This window comes from Arachis hypogaea, chromosome 13 (assembly GCF_003086295.3).
Source record: "Arachis hypogaea cultivar Tifrunner chromosome 13, arahy.Tifrunner.gnm2.J5K5, whole genome shotgun sequence".
NCBI classification, from domain to species: domain Eukaryota; kingdom Viridiplantae; phylum Streptophyta; class Magnoliopsida; order Fabales; family Fabaceae; genus Arachis; species Arachis hypogaea.
Genome location: NC_092048.1, coordinates 52,665,123 through 52,681,035, shown reverse-complemented (window position 1 = coordinate 52,681,035; position 15,913 = coordinate 52,665,123). Strand labels below are relative to the sequence as shown.

Here is a 15,913-nt window from a genome sequence, read left to right as displayed (position 1 = left end):
GGAGAACAAAGGTTCAGAGGAACGAAAGCATCTCTATACGCTTATCTGAAATTCTCCCCAATGAATTACATAAGTATCTCTATCCTAGTTTATGTTTTATTTATCTTTTAATTATTAAAACTCTATAACCTTTTGAATCCGCCTGACTGAGATTTACAAGGTGACCATAGCTTGCTTCAAGCCGACAATCTCCGTGGGATCGACCCTTACTCACGTAAGGTTTATTACTTGGACGACCCAGTGCACTTGCTGGTTAGTTGTATCGAAATTGTGAAAAAGAAATAAAATTATGAACGTGCGTATTAAGTTTTTTAGCGCCGTTACCAAGGAATGAACGATCACGATTTCGTGCACCAAGTTTTGGTGCCGTTGCCGGGGATTGTTCGAGTTTGGACAACTGACGGTTCATCTTGTTGCTCAGATTAGGTAATTTTATTTTAATTTTAAGCTTTTTATTTCTTATTTTTGAAAAATATAAAAAAAATTTCTTTTTTCGTTTTTCCCAATTAATTTTCGAAAAATACAAAAAAATTTTACAAAATCATAAAATCAAAAATATTTTTTGTGTTTCTTGCTTGAGTCTAGAGTCAACTTTTAAGTTTGGTGTCAATTGCATCTTTTTAATCTTCTAAAAAAAATTTATTTTCGAAAATTTCATGCATTGCATTCTTCATGATCTTCAAGTCGTTCTTGGCCAGTCTTCTTGTTTGATCTTCATATTTTCTTGTTTTGTGTCTTTTCTTATTTTTCATATGCATTCTTGAAACATTAATGTCTAAAGAATAAAAATTTTTAAGTTTAGTGTCTTGCATGTTTTCTTTTCTTGAAAATTTTTCAAAAATAAGTTCTTGGTGTTCATCTTGACATTTAAAGTGTTCTTGGTGTTCATCTTTGCATTCAAAGTGTTCTTGCATATTTTTCTTGTTTTGATTCATAATTTTCATCTTTTGAGTCTTTTGATGTTTTTCTCTTTCATCATTAAAAATTCAAAAATCAAAAAAATATCTTTCCCTTTTTCTTCTCATCAAATTCGAAAATTTGAGTTGACTTTTTCAAAAATTTTTAAAATTTAGTTGTTTCTTATGAGTCAAATCAAATTTTCAATTTAAAAATTTTATCTTTTTCAAATCTTTTTCAAAAATCAAATCTTTTTCAATTTTTCTTTCATATTCTCGAAAATTTCAAATTAATTTTCAAAATCTTTTTCTTATTTTTATTCCATATTTTCGAATTCAATGCTAACAATTAATGTGATTGATTCAAAAATATTAAGTTTGTTACTTGCCTAATAAGAAAGGTTCAATCTTTAAATTTTAAAATCAAGTCTTTTTTTTTCTTGTTAGTCAAGTAATCAACTTTAACTTTCAAAATCAAATCTTTTTAAAATTCTTTTTCAAATCTTTTTCAAATTAAATTTCAATCACATCTTTTTCAAAATTTAATTTCAAAATCTTTTCTAAATTTTTATCTTTTCAAATTTGATTTTCAAATCTTTTTCAATTAACCACTTTACTTTTTATTTGATTATTATCTTTTTCAAAACTACCTAACTAACTCCCTCTCTAATTTTCGAAAATCCCTTCCCTCTTTTTCAAAATTCCCTTTTATTTAACTAATTGTTTTAATTTTTAATTTAATTTGATTTCAATTTTAATTTTCAAAATTTAACTTTAAATTTTATTTTTTGATTTAATTAATTTTCGAAATTCCCTCTCTCTCTTCTCCTTCTTACATTCTTCTCTTCTTATACTTGCATAAGGAATCTCTATACTGTGACATAGAGGATTCCATATTTTCTTTTGTGTTCTCTTCATTTTCATATAAACAGGAACAAGGATAAGAATATTCTTGTTGAAGCCGATCCTGAACCTGAAAGGACTCTAAAGAGGAAGCTAAGGGAAGCTAAAGCATAACTCTCTGGAGAAAATCTGATAGAAATTTTCGAAAAAGAAGGAGACATGGCCGAAAATAATAACAATGTAAGGAAGATGCTTGGTGACTTTACTGCACCAAATTCCAATTTACATGGAAGAAGCATCTCAATTCCTGCCATTGGAGCAAACAACTTTGAGCTTAAACCTCAATTAGTTTCTCTAATGTAACAGAACTGCAAGTTTCATGGACTTCCATCTGAAGATCCTTTTCAGTTCTTAACTGAATTCTTGTAGATCTGTGATACTGTTAAGACCAATGGGGTTGATCCTGAGGTCTACAGGCTTATGCTTTTCCCATTTGCTGTAAGAGACAGAGCTAGAATATGGTTGGACTCTCAACCTAAGGATAGCCTGAACTCTTGGGGTAAGATGGTCACGGCTTTCTTAGCCAAGTTCTTTCCTCCTCAAAAGCTTAGTAAGCTTAGAGTGGATGTTCAAACCTTCAAACAGAAAGAAGGTGAATCCTTCTATGAAGCTTGGGAGAGATACAAGGAACTGACCAAAAAGTGTCCTTCTGACATGCTTTCAGAATGGACCATCCTGGATATATTCTATGATGGTCTGTCTGAGCTATCAAAGATGTCACTAGACCATTCTGCAGGTGGATCCATTCACCTAAAGAAAATGCCTGCAGAAGCTCAAGAACTCATTGACATGGTTGCAAATAACCAGTTAATGTACACTTCTGAAAGGAATCCTGTGAGTAATGGGATGCCTATGAGGAAGGGAGTTCTTGAAATTGATACTCTGAATGCCATATTGGCTCAGAATAAAATATTAACTCAGCAAGTCAATATGATCTCTCAGAGTCTGAATAGATTGAAGGAATCATCCAACAGTACTAAAGAGGCATCTTCTGAAGAAGAAGCTTATGATCCTGAGAACCCTGCAATAACAGAGGTGAATTACATGGGTGAACCCTATGGAAACACCTATAATCCCTCATGGAGGAATCATCCAAATTTCTCATGGAAAGATCAACAAAAGCCTCAACAAGGCTTTAATAATGGTGGAAGAAACAGGTTTAGCAATAGCAAGCCTTTTCTATCATCCACTCAGCAACAGACAGAGAATTCTGAGCAGAATCCATCTAGCTTAGCAAATATAGTCTCTGATCTATCTAAGGCCACTTTAAGTTTCATGAATGAAACAAGGTCCTCCATTAGAAATTTAGAGGCACAAGCAGGCCAGCTGAGTAAAAGAGTCACTGAAACTCCTCCTAGTACTCTCCCAAGCAATACAGAAGAGAATCCAAAAAGAGAGTGCAAGGCCATTGATTTAACCATCATGGCCAAACCTACAAGGGAGGGAGAGGACGTGAATCCCAGTGAGGAAGACCTTCTGGGACGTCCAGTGATCAACAAGGAGTTTTCCTCTGAGGAACCAAAGGAATCTGAGGCTCATCTAGAGACCATAGAGATTCCATTGAACCTCCTTATGCCATTCATGAGCTCTGATGAGTATTCTTCTTCTGAAGAGAATGAACATATCACTGAAGAGCAAGTTGCCAAGTACCTTGGTGTAATCATAAAGCTGAATACCAAATTATTTGGTAATGAGACTTGGGAAGATGAACCCCCCTTACTCATCAATGAACTGAGTGATCTAGATCAACTGACATTGCCTCAGAAGAAATAGGATCCTGAAAAGTTCTTAATACCTTGTACCATAGCCACCATGGCCTTTGAGAAGGCTCTATGTGACCTTGGGTCAGGGATAAACCTCATGCCACTCTCTGTAATAGAAAAACTGGAAATCTTTGAGGTGCAAGCTGCCAGAATCTCATTAGAGATGGCAGACAACTCAAGAAAATAGGCTTATGGACTAGTAGAGGATGTGTTAGTAAAGGTTGAAGGCCTTTACATCCCTGCTGATTTCATAATCCTAGACACTGGAAAGGATGAAGATGAATCTATCATCCTTGGAAGACCCTTCCTAGCCACAGCAAGAGCTGTGATTGATGTGGACAGAGGAGAATTGGTCCTTCAACTGAATAAGGACTACCTTGTATTTAAAACTCAAGGATCTCCTTCTGTAACCATGGAGAGGAAGCATGAAGAGCTTCTCTCACTGCAGAGTCAACTAAAGCCCCCACAGTCAAACTCTAAGTTTGGTGTTGGGAGGCCACAACCAAATACTAAGTTTGGTGTTGAACCCCCACATTCAAACTCTAAATTTGGTGTTTTGTGGTTCCAACCTTTCTCTGATTATCTGTGAGGCTCCATGAGAGCTCACTGTCAAGCTATTGACATTAAAGAAGCACTTGTTGGGAGGCAACCCAATGTTATTTAATTATATTTATTTTTTTTCTATTGTTATTTTATGTTTTCTTTAGGTTGATGATCATGTGAAGTCACAAAAACTACTGAAAAAAAATCAAAAACAGAATAAAAAATAGCATTAAAAATAGCACACCGTGGAGGAGAGGCATGCTGGCGTTAAACGCCAGAAACAAGCATCTGTCTGGCGTTTAACGCCAGAAACAAGCACCAAGCTGGCGTTTAACGCCAGAAACAAGCATCTACCTGCCGTTAAATGCCAGAAACAAGCTGCATTTGGGCATTTAACGCCAGAAACAGGCAGCAGTCTGGCGTTAAATGCCAGGATTGCATAGCAAGGGCGTTTTACATGCCTAATTGGGGCAGGGATGTTAAGTCATTGATCCCACTTGATCTGTGGACCCCACAGGATCCCCACTTTTTCTTCTCTCCTCTTCACACATTTTCATAACTCTCTTCCCCAAATACCCTTCACCAATCACCTCAATCACTCTTTCCCATCACCTCTTCACCACTCACATCCATCTTCTCTTCCCCAAAAACCCCACCTACCTTCAAAATTCAAACTAATTTCCCTCCCAAACCCAACCCTAATGGCCAAAACTTCACCCTCCCACTCCTATATAAACCCCTCATTCCTTCTTTATTTTCACACAACACAACCCTAAATTCACCCTTGGCCGAAAACTCCTTACCATCCATCTCCTCCATTTTCTTCTTCTTCTACTATCTTTCTTTCTTCTTTTGCTCGGGAATGAGAAAATATTTTAAGTTTGGTGTGGTAAAAGCATAGCTTTTTGTTTTTCCATAACCATTAATGGCACCTAAGGCCATAGAAACCTCTAGAAAGAGAAAAGGGAAGGCAATTGCTTCCACCTCTGTAATTCGGCTGGAATTGACATAGAGGGAGACATCCTCATTGAAGAGGACAAGCCCATCACTAAGAAAAGGATGGAGCAAATAAGAGATCATGGACCTCAACAAGAGCATGAAGAAATTCCCCACCATGAAATCCCTGAGATGCCTCAAGGGATGCACCTTCCTCCACAAAACTATTGGGAGCAAATCAACACCTCCCTAGAAGAATTAAGTTCCAACATGGGACAACTAAGGGTGGAGCATCAAGAGCACTCCATCATCCTCCATGAAATTAAAGAAGATCAAAGAGCTATGAGGGAGGAGCAAGAAAGACAAGGAAGAGACATAGAGGAGCTCAAGAGCACCATTGGTTCTTCAAGAAGAGGAAGACGCCACCCTCACTAAGGTGGACTCATTCCTTAATCTCCTTGTTTATTTATTTTCCTATTTTTCGATTTTTGAGCTTTATGTTTATTTATATTTGTGTCTTATTACATGATCATTAGTGTCTAAGTATCTATGCCTTAAAGTTATGAATATGAATCCATCACCTCTCTTGAATGAAAAATGTTTTAATTACAAAAGAACAAGAAGTACATGGTTTCGAATTCATCCTTGAAACTAGTTTAATTATTTTGATGTGGTGGCAACACTTTTTATTTTCTGAATGAATACTTGAACAGTGCATATGTCTTTTGAAGTTGTTGTTTATGAATGTTAAATATATTGGCCCTTGAAAGAATGATGAAAAAAGAGAAATGTTATTTGATAATCTGAAAAATCATAAAAATGATTCTTGAAGCAAGAAAAAGCAGTGAATACAAAAGCTTACAGAAAAAAAAAGAGAAAAGAAAAATGGCGAAAAAAATCATTAAAAAAAATAAAAAGAAAAAGCAAGCAGAAAAAGCCAAAAGCTCTTTAAACCAAAAGGCAAGAGCAAAAAGCCAATAGCCCTTAAAACCAAAAGGCAAGGGTAATAAAAAGGATCCAAGGCTTTGAGCATCAGTGGATAGGAGGGCCTAAAGGAATAATATCCTGGCCTAAGCGGCTAAACCAAGCTGTCCCTAACCATGTGCTTGTGGCGTGAAGGTGTCAAGTGAAAACTTGAGACTGAGCGGTTAAAGTCAAGGTCCAAAGCAAAAAAAGAGTGTGCTTAAGAACCCTGGACACCTCTAATTGGGGACTTTAGCAAAGCTGAGTCACAATCTGAAAAGGTTCACCCAGTTATATGTCTGTGGCATTTATGTATCCGGTGGTAATACTGGAAAACAAAGTGCTTAGGGCCACGGCCAAGACTCATAAAGTAGCTGTGTTCAAGAATCAACATACTAAACTAGGAGAATCAATAACACTATCTAAACTCTGAGTTCCTATAGATGCCAATCATTCTGAACTTCAATGGATAAAGTGAGATGCCAAAACTATTCAAGAGACAAAAAGCTACAAGTCCCGCTCATCTGATTGGAACTAAGTTTTATTGATATTTTGGAATTTATAGTACATTCTCTTCTTTTTATCCTATTGATTTTTAGTTGCTTGGGAACAAGCAACAATTTAAGTTTGGTGTTGTGATGAGCGGATAATTTATACGCTTTTTGGCATTATTTTTACATAGTTTACAGTATAATTTAGTTAGTTTTTAGTATATTTTTATTAGTTTTTAAATAAAAACCACATTTCTGGACTTTACTATGATTTTGTGTGTTTTTCTGTGATTTCAGGTATTTTCTGGCTGAAATTGAGGGACTTGAGCAAAAATCAGATTCAGAGGTTGAAGAAGGACTGCAGATGCTGTTAGATTCTGACCTCCCTGCACTCAAAGTGAATTTTCTGGAGCTACAGAACTCCAAATGGCGCGCTCTCAATTGAGTTAGAAAGTAGACATCCAGGGCTTTCTAGATATATAATCGTCCATACTTTGCCCGAGTTTAGATGATGCAAACTGGCGTTCAACGCCAGAAACAGGTTACAAACTGGCGTTTAACTCCAAGAGAAGCTTCTACACGTGTAAAGCTCAATGCTCAGCCCAAGCACACACCAAGTGGGCCCCGGAAGTATATTTCTGCATCATTTACTCATTTCTGTAAACCCTAGTAACTAGTTTAGCATAAATAGGACTTTTTACTATTGTATTTACATCTTTGGATTATCTTTTGATCCTTTGATCACGTTTTGGGGGCTGGCCATTCGGCCATACCTGGACCTTATCACTTATGTATTTTCAACGGTAGAGTTTCTACACTCCATAGATTAAGGTGTGGAGCTCTGCTGTTCCTCATGAATTAATACAAAGTACTACTGTTTTTCTATTCAATTCAAGCTTATTCCTTCTCTAAGATATCCATTCGCACCCAAGAACATGATGAATGTGATGATTATGTGACGCTCATCATCATTCTCACCTATGAACGCGTGCCTGACAAACACTTCCGTTCTACATGCAAACAAGCTAGAATGAGTATCTCTTAGATATCTAATACAGAGGACCGAGTCCGAGATATTAGAATCTTCGTGGTATAAGTTAGAACCCATGGATGGCCATTCTTGAGATTCGGAAAGTCTAAACCTTGTCTGTGGTATTCCGAGTAGGATCTGGGAAGGGATGGCTGTGACGATCTTCAAACTCGCGAGTGCTGGGCGTAGTGACAGACACAAAAGGATAGTAAATCCTATTCCAGTATGATCGAGAACCGACAGATGATTAGCCATGCAGTGACAGCGCATTGGACCATTTTCACAGAGAGGATGGGACGTAGCCATTGACAACGGTGATGCCCTACATAAAGCTTGCCATGGAAAGGAGTAGGAATGATTGGATGAAGATAGCAGGAAAGCAGAGGTTCAGAGGAACGAAAGCATTTCTATACGCTTATCTGAAATTCTCACCAATGAATTACATAAGTATCTCTATCCTAGTTTATGTTTTATTTATCTTTTAATTATTAAAACTCTATAACCTTTTGAATCCGCCTGACTGAGATTTATAAGGTGACCATAGCTTGCTTCAAGCCGACAATCTCCGTGGGATCGACCCTTACTCACGTAAGGTTTATTACTTGGACGACCCAGAGTACTTGCTGGTTAGTTGTATCGAAATTGTAAAAAAGAAATAAAATTATGAACGTGCGTATTAAGTTTTTAGCACCGTTACCAAGGAATGAACGATCACGATTTCGTGCACCAGATATATATATATATATATATATATATATATATATATATATATACCAAAAGAAAAATGCAATGCAACAGTTAAAAGCACTCTAAGTATCTACAAGAAACATAATAAAAAGAAACAAAAATAAAGTGCGAAGTGTTCAAAAGAGAAATTTTATGCTCCAAAATAACGAATCATCCCCACACTTAAGCGTTGCACGGTCCTCCGTGCACGAACAAAATTCAGTGGTGAGGAGCTATGAAGCTCCACCTTCAACTGGTGGGCTCCGTGGTTCCGGTTGCTGAGTAAACAAATAAACACAATTGAGGAAAAGTGAGATGTGTGGTATGACAATGTGTGTGTTCTAAGTGTGCACGGTTTAGAATAACACACATTGGCAGGGTAAATGGGGATCACACAATCAAAAGAATTAGCATATGTCCTTCAATTAGGTAACCTAGGTTGCAAGTGGAGAATGAGCAAAACTTAAGGCACAAGCAACCTAAGGTGACTATGAAAGTGAATTGAGTGATTAAGATATTGGCTATTGTAATTGTGCAAGTTAAAGCGCAAGATTAATATAAAATAGCACAATAAACAACAACCAATTCAATAATGAACGAAAACTCCCTACTCATCACGAAGCATAATGAAAAAGTCATCTGGAAGGGTACTTGTTACAAAAAGTGATAAGCTTGATATGAATCAATTTAGGTCACTCAAACAAATGCAGAGCATTAACAAGGAACAAGTACTAAACTTGTGATGATTTTTAATATGAAAATCATGATGAACAAGTAATTTCAACTCAAATCACTTAATCCAATGCACTTATATAATTTGCCCTAGTGGTACAATCAAAATATGAGTATTCAAATCCACTAGGTAGTTGCATATTAAAGCAAAGTATAAGTGCATTGTATCAAGAGGCAACCCTATCACAAACACTTGCAACTTATTTAAATAGAAACAACTAAAGTAAAACTAATATAATAACTAAAATAAAAATGAAATTCAATGAAGATTAAATAAAATAAGAGGAAAAACATGGAAGAAGCAAGAAAAGAGAGGGGTGGAGGGGGGGAAGTGCGTTAGGGCTTAAATGGAAAAGAAATAAAATTTTTTTCCAAAATAGCACTTGTGCATACGAACAGAAATGTGTGTATACGCACACTAGGTGAAAAGGGGAGGGGTGTCTCCGCACAAGTCGTGCGAACGCTCTGGACAGAAGGGGGTGTAAGAAGTGTGCGCACGCATAAGCCTGTGCGTGCGCACAGAAGAGATTTTTTTGTAACGGATGGATCATGTGTCCGTGCGCACGCAAAGAGTGAAAAGGGGGGTGCAGGCGCACAGTCTGTGCTAACGCTACCACCAGAGGAGCTGCAAGCTCGCATGCGGACGCACACGTCTGTGCGGCCGCACAGTTGGCGCGAAAAGGAAGACATGTGCATATGCACAAAGCAATGCGCACGCATAGATCAAGGAAAACAGGGCAACGCCCATGCACAGGCTGTGCTGGCGCTGCAACCAGAGGGCATTCAAGAGAGTGTGCGGGCGCACAAGGTTGTGCGCTCACACAGGTCGCGAAACTCATAGTTGTGTGTGCATGCACAGAATCGTGCATACGCACAGATGTCCTGTTTTACAAAAAAATTTTCTTTCATTCCTAAGGCACTAGGCCTTAGTTCAATCAACATCTCAACCCCAATTCAAAACATCACAAAATCATGATCCATATGCAAATTAACATATCTAAACTCGAAATTAAACTAATCCTAAGCTAACTAAGAGAAGCAAACATGCAAGAAACCAGGACTATAAGCAAAGAAAAAGGGTAAGAAAGATATTACCATGGTGGGATGTCTCCCACCTAGTACTTTGGTTTACAGTCCTAAGTTGGACTTTTTGTGGAGACTCTTGTTAGGGTGGTTTTTGTTTCCACTCCTCCTTGAACCTCCATCCATGCTTGGTCTTTGAGGCTCCTCCGGGATCCCATATTCCAGGCATCTGCTCACTTTCTTGTTGATCTTTATGCTCCAAGCCGGATGGAAAAGCTCCTAGTTGACCCTTGTAACAACCCAACATTCTCCGAAAATCACCCGATTGTGCTCTACACCATGCTTGAACTCTAATTTTTGAATTAACCTTCTTGATGATCCTTGGAGTTCTTTGGCTACCAACACTCCTTTCTCCACCACTCACCAACCCAAGAAAGACCTTGAGTTGGTAGTTCGTCTCCAAGATAGCATATTGATGGGGGCCAATGAAGCTCATAGGTGAAATTACCACCCACTCAATATGCTTTTGGTTGTCAACTCCTTTCTCACCAACTTCTTCCTCCTCTTCCCTATCACTCTCATCATAACAAGGAGGTCGTGAGAAGTCTACCTTCATGTCTTTCTCAAGCTCAAGGGGAAGAGGTTCATTAGGATCCTTAAGGGGATTGATCAAGGAGAACAAAAAATCATCAATGATGGAATCCTCATCTTGATCAATCACTCTTAATTCTCCCTTTCTCTCTTCCGGTTCACATACTTCACTTTCTCCCTCTTGTTGCACTTTAAGCTCCAACCCTCCTTCTTTCCCTTGTGGCTCCATGCTCTCCTCTTCACTACAAGGCTTAGTTGACCCTTCACATTTCTCAAGAGGAATATCTTGATCAGATGAGTATGAGAGGACTATATGTTTCACCACCTCGGCTATGATAGCCATGAATTGCCCTTGTGTGCTTCAGAATCCTTCTTGCTCTTGGAGAAAGGCTTGAAGGTCTTGGTGGTCTTGGGCCAAGGGCAGAAAAGCTTCACATTGGGGTGAAAAAGGGGTTTCATTGTTTGGGAGGAAGGTTATATATATAGGAGGTGATTCATGTTGGTGGGTATCTTGAAGTGGTGTAGAAGGAGGTGTACGGTGGTGGTGGTGTGGTATTTGAAAATATGGTGATTGAGGGTTATGTTGGGAGTATGGGTCATAGGCATATGGTGGTGGAGGTGTATAATCAAAGTGAAATCCACCATATCCTTGGTTTGGGTATGCATATTGGGAAGGGTATGGCTTATTGTAATATAGAGGAGGTGGCTCCTTCCAAAATTGATGCTCCAATCCCATGATGCAATCCAAAATTGAGGTTATCAAGCCCTACAAAATAAGCACAACCAAACTCCAAACCAAGAGGGTGATAACTCATAGAGAAAATTGAAAATAACAACTAAAGACATCAATTAACAAAATAAAAAAAATCCTAATTACCAACAAAAGCAAACAAGAAACCAAAAATATCTATTCACACTATTCACATATTTACAACAACCAAAACTATAACACTGATGACGCTAGTTCCCCGGCAACAGCGCCAAAATTTTGATAGAAGAGAATTATGCCAATTCGGAAAACTAGATAAAGTGATTCCGTTGTGAGTATAGTCCAAACCGGCAATGGATCCTCTCAATCAAAATTCAATTCAAGATAATGTCACTATTCAAACCAAATTAACCGATAGTATTAAGACTCCCAGGTCGTTCTCCCTAGGAACTAGTGACAACAAGTGCATACAATTTTGGTTGTGGAAAGCTAGGGGTTTTCAATGAAGAAGCAACAAATAAAGAGATAAAAGAACAAGACAAAATTACAATAAACTAATAAAGGAATAAAAGAACTATGTATGCAATATAAACAAGTAAAACTATAAAGTGATTAAAGAGTGGTTCAAAACATAAATGAAACCTTGACTTGGGATGAATTATGGAATCCCTTCCTTGCTATAACCACAACTATGATAATTATCATGAGTTAATCTCGCTTAATTAACGCCTAACATCGACGAGTAAGTCAAGCAAGCATAATTGACCTTAATCCATAAGTTCTAACTAACTTACCAAACTAGTTGATAAAAGGCTAGCTTTAATGGAAACAAGAATCAACTAACTCCCTAAGAATTACCACTAAATGTTGGACATTATGGCTCTAGTAATCCATAAACTCATTTTTCCAAGCCAAGGGGTGAAAATCTACCCCATAACTAAGATTGGCATTTCATCAAACACATAGAGGGCATAAACATAAAACATGGTAAAATTGGGAAAATAGTAAAAGCTATAAACCATAAATGATAACAAGCAACTCAACAAACATAAAATAAGCATCAAACATTAAATTCAACAACTAGAAATTCAAAATTACAAAACTATGTGTATATTGACAAAGGAAATAAGAATGCAAGAAAGTGTAGAACAAGTAGTGTAATAAAAGAGGAATTAAAGAAATACTTATAATGAAATTGCAAAATCCAAAGCCAAAATTGAAGTATAAAATGCTACAAACTATAATTAAAACCCTAAGAGAGAATTACCTAATCTACACTACTCATACTCCTACTATGTGTTTTCTATCTAATTCTACCTAATGCCTTGATAGGTGGTGTTGCTCCCTTCATATAGCCTTTGATTTCAGCATCCAAGCCTTCAAAAATGAGTCAAAAGAGCCTCAAAACGCTAGTGCACATGCATTTTTAATGAAGGCACATGCTGGGACTTGTGCGGACGCATAGATGTGTGCGTCCGCACACTTCGCTGAATTTTCACTTGTGCGTACGCACAGAGGGTTATGCGCACACACACTTCGCGATGCTCTGGTTTCGCTCTGCTTGGATTCTTGTGTATACGCACAGGTGGTTGTGCGCACGCACGCATGTTGATTTCCTTTTCGTGCATACACACGCATCCTCGTGCGCCCGCACGCATGGCTATGCTCTTCCTCCTTGTTTTCTTCATGCTTTCTCCCAATTGCATGCTCCTCTTCCATTCCCACCAAGCCATTCCTACCTTATTCATCTGAAATCACTCACAAATAACATCAAGGTATCGAATGGAAGGTAATTGGAATAAAATTAGTTGAAATAAGCACAAAAGAGCATGTTTTCACATTTAGGTACAATCTAGAGAGAAAACACAAAAGTATGATATTTTGGTGCTTAAGTGTGAGTTCATGTGCTAGAATCCATCCAATTTGAGTCAAAATATACCAATAAATATGGACTCATCAATTCTCCCACACTTAAACAATAGCATGTCCTTATGCTAATCACATACAAAGGAGAAGGATAAAAGGAAAATAACTTATTGAATGCACTATCTATATGCATGTATCTATGCTATATACTATCTATATATATCTATCTATAATGTCCTATTGATTTGGTGTAAACAAACAAGAGAATTCCAATCAATCCAAGATAAGACCTTAGGGCAAGGTAAGGAAATATAACAATATAACCAAAATCTAAAGACTTGAATTGAGATTTTCAAACCAACAACCAAACAACTTGCAAGAAGATACGATATAAGGAATAAGAACATAGAATTTAGCGATCAAACCCCTCACTGGATGTGTTTACACTCTAATCACTTAGTGTTAGGGTTTAATCACTCAATTCTACTTTAATTATATTTTTCAAAGATTTGCAAGTCATCTAACAATCAACTAATATTTGATGCATGAAAAGCAAATATCATGAGGTCTTTTGAGGGTTGTAATGGGGCTAGGGTCCAGGTAAGGTCAATATGGTCAAGTAGACTTAGTGAATTACATCTTTGATTAGCTCAAGTGTCCACCTAATCCTATATCATCCTATGTACACATAACAAAACAACCTAGCTATCCATTTGTCTCCTATCTCACATCTACTCATGCATTTCTTTCAAAAACACACACATATGCATCCTTTATTCAGCTTTTTATTTCATATGCTACTATTCACAAGATTTGATTTGATTGATATCTTTTTTTTTAAAGAACAATTCCTTGTTTTGTGTCATCAAGTTAAGATGCATATGTCTTGAACAATGAATGCATGAGTATTACTCTATTATCCAAGTTTTCTCAATGAATATCCCAAATAAGCTTATCACCAATGTTTTCCAACAATTTTTTTCCACACTTAGAGTATAGACACTACTCCACCCAAGCTAATCAAAGAGTAATCCAGGGCATCAATGGTTTTTCTTTTTAGGGAGAATAATGTGCTTAGCATTAGAACAAAAGAAAATTTAAAGGCTCAAAAAGGGGTTACAAAGGTGAATGCAAGGGTTGGCCATATAGGTTAGTGAGTTCAATAATAAGAATGGCCTCAATCATGCTAAATGCAATCAAACAACAAATATAGGACATATAGATTCATGCAAATCAATGATCACAATAAAAAAGGAGTGTAATCGTACAAGAACAAACTTTATGGTTTGAAATGTGCAACCATCTATTAGAGCTCAAATCTCCCAAGGTATGTTGTTCTAGCTCTTTTCTATGTTCTATGAAAAAGGATGCTTCACGCAAGTTGAAAAATAATTTTTCAATTCAATCAATGGCACGCCCTAAGAAGGGTTTCATGAAAATTTCTTCTTGTTTCACCAAACTTATTTCCTCTATGTATGTATGTTGTGATGGATGCAATTTTTCTCAAATTTCCTAGTTCTATTCCTAATTTTCAACATTACAAAAATTAACATGAACAATTAGGACAAAATTGGACTAGCTGCTATGCTATTCAAATTATCCAATCGTGACTTCTATCTATAAAATATATACTATGCAAAAGATACAAAGTACCAAATGCAATAACTAGAATTAAACTAATATATAAATATATATATATATATATACCAAAAGAAAAATGCAACGCAACAGTTAAAAGCACTCTAAGTATCTACAAGAAACATAATAAAAAGAAACAAAAATAAAGTGCGAAGTGTTCAAAAGAGAAATTTTACGCTCCAAAATAACGAATCATCCCCCACACTTAAGTGTTGCACGGTCCTCCGTGCACGAACAAAATCCGGTGGTAAGGAGCTATAAAGCTCCACCTTCAGCTGGTAGGCTCCGAGGTTCCGGTTGCTAAGTAAACAAATAAACACAATTGAGGAAAAGTGAGATGTGTGGTATTACAATGTGTGTGTTCTAAGTGTGCACAGTTTAGAATAACACACATTGGCCGGGTAAATGGGGATCACACAATCAAAAGAATTAGCATATGTCCCTCAATTAGGTAACCTAGGTTGCAAGTGGAGAATGAGCAAAACTTAAGGCACAAGCAACCTAAGGTGACTATGAAAGTAAATTGAGTGATTAAGATATTGGCTATTGTAATTGTGCAAGTTAAAGCGCAAGATTAATATAAAATAGCACAATAAACAACAACCAATTCAATAATGAACAAAAACTCCCTACTCATCACGAAGCATAATGAAAAAGTCATATGGAAGGGTACTTGTTACAAAAAGTGATAAGCTTGATATGAATCAATTTAGGTCACTCAAACAAATGCAGAGCATTAACAAGGAACAAGTACTAGACATGTGATGATTTTTAATATGAAAATCATGATGAATAAGTAATTTCAACTCAAATAACTTAATCTAATACACTTATGCAATTTTCTCTAGTGGTACAATCAAAACATGAGTATTCAAATCCACTAGGTAGTTGCATATTAAAGCAAAGTATAAGTGCATTGTATCAAGAGGCAACCCTATCACTAATAAACAAACACTTGCAACTTATTTAAATAGAAACAACTAAAGTAAAACGAATATAATAACTAAAATAAAAATAAAATGCAATGAAGATTAAATAAAACAAGAGGAAAAACATGGAAGAAGCAAGAAAAGAGAGGGGTGGAGGGGGCGGAAGTGCGTTAG

General features: G+C 36.8%; 1 non-coding gene across 1 annotated transcript; it reads right to left on the bottom strand.

Annotated features, from left to right (window-relative positions):
* Positions 1-2,351: 2,351 nt before the first annotated feature.
* Positions 2,352-2,459, bottom strand: LOC112739953 (small nucleolar RNA R71). Its single transcript, XR_003170886.1, has one exon. It is a non-coding gene; the product is annotated as a small nucleolar RNA R71 (small nucleolar RNA).
* Positions 2,460-15,913: the final 13,454 nt, after the last annotated feature.